This window comes from Pristiophorus japonicus, chromosome 16 (genome assembly GCF_044704955.1).
Source record: "Pristiophorus japonicus isolate sPriJap1 chromosome 16, sPriJap1.hap1, whole genome shotgun sequence".
Taxonomy (NCBI): domain Eukaryota; kingdom Metazoa; phylum Chordata; class Chondrichthyes; family Pristiophoridae; genus Pristiophorus; species Pristiophorus japonicus.
In genome coordinates, this window is record NC_091992.1 from 118,367,820 (window position 1) to 118,374,660 (window position 6,841).

A 6,841-nucleotide genomic window follows, 5' to 3' on the forward strand; every position below is an offset into this window, starting at 1 on the left:
AATTCCAAGTCTTTCTTTCTTTCTTTCTCTGCAGTCTTGTTTCTTGTAGCTCATTCAGAAAAGTACTTCTTGTCTTTGTGTATTACGCTCCATGACCCCAATGTAGTGCGATCCATTGGTGTTTTGGGGGAGTGTCTGTGGGTGAATGGGGAGGGGCTGCTTACCAGCAGGAATGAAGATAACAATAAGCTTTTGCCAAGTAGCAACTGGTGCACCAATTGGAAACTGTGCCAAGTGGTTACTTCCGTTTGGAAAGAGAAGAGCGTGTGGCTGTAACATGGGGGTGCGTGTAGTTTGCACCATCACCTTCTAGCAACAGGCCAAAAAAAACAACTTGGCAGGACAAACCAGCATGGACTGGACAATAACTGCATGTTATCTTCGCCACAGCCAGCTTGTGCTGACTGAATGTATTCCTTAAATGCAATTCAAGTGCTTTCCTTCACCAATCCCATGGGCATCTTTCCTCGTGTATTGACCCCCCTTGCATCACCCGACAAATACTCTTGCTCCGGAGACGCTTTATCAGCTTCTCGGGAGGCGGAGGCTTGGCCTGTTGTCTGTATTCTTGAAATATATCATTCCGGGATTTACTGCGGGCGTGTCCATAAAATCCAGTCGGTGATGGATCACCGGCAGGATTTAAGCTCTTGTGCGCTGCTCACGGCAGTAAAATGGCACAAAAAGGCAAGCAGAATAGCTTAACAATAGCAGCAAAAATAAAGGGCCACTGAAACATTAAAGTGCTGCAAGGCACCAGTGCCCTTGTGAACTGGCGACAACTGGTATTCAACCTGATACTGGTGAAAGCATTGTGCTGGGCCAATACTTCTGGGTGGGGTGGCTTGACCCATCCACCTCCACGGAGGTGTGTGGGGGGCCTGACCCATCCACCTCCATGGCACGAACCTGGTATTGCAGTACTTCCAGGAACGGTGCAGTGGCTCTAGGCCTTTTGGCTAAGAGCATTGGCGCAGAGTGATCCTTGATGTGTGCAAGGTGACCTCTGGCGTTTGTGATTTGACAAAGAATTGGAAAGATTGGCTACGAATTAAAAAAAATAAAATAAAATACTTCTATAAAATAGGAGGTGGGTGGGGTGGCTTGACTCATCCACCTCCATGGCACGAACCTGGTATTGCAGTACTTCCAGGAACGGTGCTTGGGCTCTAGGCCTTTTGGCGAAGAGCATTAGCGCAGGGTGATCCTTGATGTGTGCAAGGTGACCCCTGGCGTTTGTGATCTGACAAAAAATTGGAAAGATTGGCTACGAATAAATTAAAAAAAATTAAAAAAAATACTTCTATAATCCTCAATACTACATAAACAATACACAAAGTGCCTACTCATTGTTATTCTGCAGTATTGTTCATAAATTGGCCACACCAATTCAATGTCATTGCCCAGGGCAATTTCTTTTCTTTTTTCATGTAATTACAACAAAGAACATTTTTTGTGGCTTCCCAAAAGACGTGACAAGTATAGTGATGGCAATGAATAAATCCTATCATGAATCCCATAGAGGTCAAATAGTTTTGGTGAACAATGAAAGCCTAAAATATTTGGATCACGCCTTATCTACACAGTTGCTTACGTGAGATGATTCTGCAAGTGTATGTCAGGTTAAGAATGGTGACCTTAATTTTATTAATACCCAATTATACTGTCAGTGTGTGGGCTATTTTAACAAAGGAATTTGTGAAGTCACAGAACCACTTTTCTTTCCTGAAACACAGTAAGCATCAGTGCATGTTGTTCTTAACTTCTCTGACACAATTCCTGCTTGCATCTTGATATCTTTGTTGGTGTAAGGCGATGAGAAACAACAACCACTTGCATTTATGTAGCACCTTTCACTGAGAAAAATAACGTCCCAACACAGAGATGTGATGAAAATAAGTGCCGAGAAGGAAGGTCTTGAGGGATGACTAAAAGCATGGTAACGGAAGTGGGTCTTAAGGAGGGGCTTAAAAGAAGAGAAGAAAGTGGAGAGGTAGAAGGGTTCAGAGAGAGATTTCCAGATATGGGGACCAAGCTGACTGAAAGCATCATCATCATCATAGGCAGTCCCTCGGAATCAAGGAAGACTTGCTTCCACTCTTAACATGAGTCCTTAGGTAGTTAAACAGTCCAATACATGAACCACAGTCCCTGTCACAGGTGGGACAGATAGTTGTTGAGGGAAGGGGTGGGTGGGTGGGTGGGACCGGTTTGCCGCATGCTTTTTCCGCAGCTTGTGCTTGATTGCTGCACGCTCTCGGCGACGAGACATAGGCACCAGTGGTAGGTATAATGTACGCACCTGTGAGCATGCTCCCAGGTTTGTGGAGCTGTTGCACTGTGAGTGGCTTAGCCAGGCACGTGATGGTCACAAGACTCAATAAAACCCCAGTGAATTGAGTTCAGGTTCTCCACGATGAGGCGTACAGTTGTGAGCCTGGTGGATGAACTGGTAGTGTTCAGTTCGATTGTTAAACCTTTGCTAATAAACCAGCTCATTCTTTACAGCAAATGTGCAGCTGTGAATTCTTAAGCAAAGAACCTATGAAGTAAATATACTACATTCGGCATTGGTGGGATGGATACACATGAAGTCAGAGTCAGAGGAACAGAGAGTTTGGGATTGATAGGATCATAAACAATGCAAGGTCACAAAAGCAACACCAAAAGCAATGGACATTCTGACAATTTAACAGGAAGACATAATAAAATAATTCAATGCACGCTGATCCTTTTATTTCTTGGCAATTAACTGTTGATGCAGATCACCATTGATGTAGCCATTGGTGTGGAAATTCGTATACATCCAGTTTCCGGTTGCGAAGATGGCAATGCAGCTGCAATGGGCAGCCAAACTGGGAGGTCCAAGGCCAGCCTGAAATTGGGCCTCATCTAAAGGACATTGGCGAGCTGCCAGTGCCTTCCACTGGCTCCACAGGAAGGCATGAACATCTTTTTTTTAACACAAACTTATCCATCATTGGTCTAGGTCGCAGCGTCCGCTGAAGAATCTTGCACATGGCCTGATGCCTGCTCTGCTCATCACAGCCCATTTGTTGTGAGGGGATCTAAAACAGAAAGAAAAAGAAAGACTTGCATTTATATAGCGCCTTTCACGACCTTAGGATGTCTCAAAGCGCTCTGCAGCCAATGAAGTACTTTTGAAATGTAGTCACTGTTGTAATGTGGGAAACGCGGCAGCCAATTTACACACAGCACGCTCCCACAAACAGCAATGTGATGATGACCAGATAATCTGGGTTTTTTTGTTATGTTAATTGAGAGATAAATATTGGCCAGGACACCGGGGATAACTCCCCAAAATAGTACCATGGGATCTTTTACATCCACTTGAGAGAGCAGGCGGGACCTCGGTTTAAAGTCTCATCCAAACGACGGCACCTCCGCCAGTGCAGCGCTCCCTCAGCACTGAACTGGAGTGTCAACCTAGATTTATGTGCTTAAATCCCTCAAGTGGGACTTGAACCCACAACCTTCTGACCCAGAGGTGAGAGTGCTACCCACTGAGCCACAGCTGACACTAACAGGTGACAAGCCCCTCATTTACATAATGTAAGGGCCCCAATGCCTGTTTTAGGGGGCCACCAGGGATGCCTGAAAAATGGGCCTCATGAATTTGGCAGTGTGACCAACGGCTTAACGGATCAGGCGCAGGCCACCCCACTGCTAAATTGATATGCTTTATGTCCTTTTTATGCCTGAAAAATGGGCGTAACACATACCAATTTCTACCCCCTGATCTATAAGTAGTTAAGCAACATTACAGGCAGAGTGCAGATTTTGGAGCTGGATCAATAAATGGAACACGATGAATGCAATAGTTCAAAGCAAAAAAAGTGTTCTGTAGCAGAGCTGCCTTGGGGCCTTTTGACAGTTTACTGGTCCAGCTATTACTGGTGCTATCCAGCTGTTTAATAATGCTGCTCCCTGGCACTCTGAAAATATATCGGAACAAACAAAAAGAGGGATGGCAGAAGTGTCTTCGGAACCTATCCACTCAAAGTATAGCCTCATCCACCACCCTCGATGGTCAGTAATAATAAATCTTGGGGGCAGAACCAAGATAGAAACTGGACAATGGCAACAAAATGCTGTGGAAAATCTCCCCGATACCGTAAGGCAACCAAGCAAGCTTCGGGAGACCTAGATTACCCATGATGCTTCCCTCGGCCAATCATGGCCCCAAAAAGGCCCAATGCCCTTCTCTCGAAGGAACTGCCAAGTCCCTTCCTAAAGGACTGGAACATAACCATACCTGTGACATCCAATAGTAACCTTTTCCACAGCGTGGCATCCCTCCAAGAAAGTAAGTGCTTCCTGGTATCTCAGAGAATCATAGAAATTTACAGCACGGAGGGAGGCCATTTCGGCCCATCGTGTCCATGCCGGCTGACCTAGGGCTATCCAGCCTAATCCCACTTTCGAGCTCTTGGTCCGTAGCCCTGTAGGTTATGGCACTTTAACCTGTTTGCCTGTGGCTTTATCAGCAATGGAAGCAGAAACTGCTGGGACTAACAGCAAGCCCGTGAGAATCTGCAAAGAGAAAAGATGGGTTATGACATTTCACAACAGATGAAGGGTACAATCCAAATCATAGCCTGACTTTTCTCTCGAAACTCATGAACCAGCTGAGTGTCACCAGCATTCTCTGCTTTCATTTCAGAATTCCAGCATTGGCAGTTTTTTCTTTTTATTTTGGAGGTGGGCCCTCCAGTCTTACTATCTACTATCTATTGGAAATATTGGGGGTGAAAATTATCTTTGGCAGGGCAGGAAATCGAGTGACAGCTGACGGGCCGTTCGTTGACTTGAACGGAAAGGAATATCAGGAGGGGAGCATGACGGGCAGCTGGTCCATTACCGCCTGGTTTGTGTCCCCGCCAAAGTTGAATTTGACCCCCCTCATATCCCCCTCGTATTACAATCAATCTTTTAATAATTTTAAGAACCTCAGTCATACCCCACCCACATTTCCCCAAAGTGAGTAACCTTTAACTCTCTAAACCTATCCTCGCAACAATGGGATCGAAGTGTAAGTATTACCCTTCACTTTATTATAGAGCAGTGATTATTTGAAGCGCATTTTTACTCCATTTCACAATTTTTTTCTCCTTCAGGGAAAACCATATTTTTGCACATTATAAGAACAAAAGGTTTGTAAATGAAGTGTTGGCATAACTCTATGGGGGAGAAATGCCCCAGCGTCCCGATTGGGGCCAGTAACCGGCTCGGGGCGGGACTTCTTGCGCCCGGCACGGAAGTCACGGCCCAGCCGCGAAATTGCGGTTACCACCTCTCGGAAGAAATGGATTGCAATCACACATGTTTCACTTCCTCTTGGGGCTGGTCCGGGGCGATGCTGGGGCGTGATCAGCAGTGCGATGTGGATGTTCCGTGTAGCGCTGACCCAGTTCAATGCCCCTCCGCTGTGCTCTCTGCACGGCCTCTGATGGCCTCCACTGGGCCCCCGGGGTGCCGAGGCCATGTCCCGGCGCACAAAATGGGGTGCTGCGCGATGGCGGCCTGGACCACGCAAGGGGCGAAAAAGTCGGGCCGACCGGCGAGTCGGCAAAACCGCCAAAAATGGTGGCACAGGGAGCTCGCGACCTCCCCTTTAACTTGCGCTCCCCCGCGAGCGGATGCCGGCCCGGTTCGCCACCCGCGAGCTTGGCGCTGATCCCGCTCGCGACAGCCTCGCGTGGAGCTGCGTAGCTTCCGTTGCGGGGCGGAAAGGGGTCGGCGCGCGACGCCAAAGGGGTCACCGCGCACAGCGATGATGTCATCGTCAGTTGCACAGTGGCCCGGGGCACTACTTGCTGGGCGTGGCGCTAACATGGCAGTGCCTCCGCTAACTCCCGCACAATCTCGCAGGAGCCGGTAGTGTCCCCGTCACGGGTGGAAAGTGTTTTGTGCCTCATTAGCACCCCAGGAGGCGCTAACTGGTATCACAGAAAGGGGAAATTTCAACCCCTCTGTCTCAAAACAGTTGCTAATGAAAGGAATATTTTAACAATCGTGCAAGCTGATCAAAATGCAAATATTTTGCTTGAAAACAAGAAACTGCAGATTACACAGGCCCTTTAAAGAAGCATTCTCATGATCCAGGGGCATTTTTGGTGCAGGATCTGTTTTGGGATAGGCAGCAAATGTTTTTCTTTTAACATCGTTTGAAAGGTGTCATGTTAGTAAGCGAGTGGGTGACTGGTGAAATAAGATATATCCAAGTTAGATCCCTTTTAATTGAAACAATTTCCCGATTAAAATGTCCTTATTGTTTGAGATTTAACTGTTAATCTTGCATGCAATGTCGCAAAATGTATATGTTGATCATTCTGTTGGCACTGATATTGTCAACCTAACTTTGCCAAGAATAACATGGATTCGAAAAGAAGTGAAAAGCTGTTCAGGGACCACAAGGTCAACATGTTCACTAGGTCGAGCTGGCGTATTGAACTCACAGAACTTTCTTTCATTAAACGGGACCTTGATTTGTGCTGTATCTACTCCACAGAAGAGATTTTCCCACTGTGTAAATATAGTGGCTTTAAATTAATCTGCCAGTTTTGATTCAAACAGTTCTCACTTCCAGTATAAGCACTTGCATAAAAAGTAATGAAGGGTTTGGGTTAATTCAGACCAGGATGAGATTTGGCTTCCAATGATCTAAAATCTGAGTTAGTCAACTAACTCCCCGCTCCCTGCACTGCCCCCAACCAGCCATCACAGTTCAATTTTGAAAACCATTGTACCCAAATAAAGATGATAGCTTACACCCTCTGAATCTTCAAGGATTCTTGTACTTTATGGTTAAGTACATTGG

At 46.3% G+C, this 6,841-nt stretch overlaps 1 pseudogene; it reads left to right on the forward strand.

Annotated features, from left to right (window-relative positions):
- The first annotated feature begins 939 nt into the window (after positions 1-939).
- LOC139227342 (U2 spliceosomal RNA) lies at positions 940-1,169 on the forward strand (annotated as a pseudogene).
- The last annotated feature ends 5,672 nt before the right edge of the window (positions 1,170-6,841 follow it).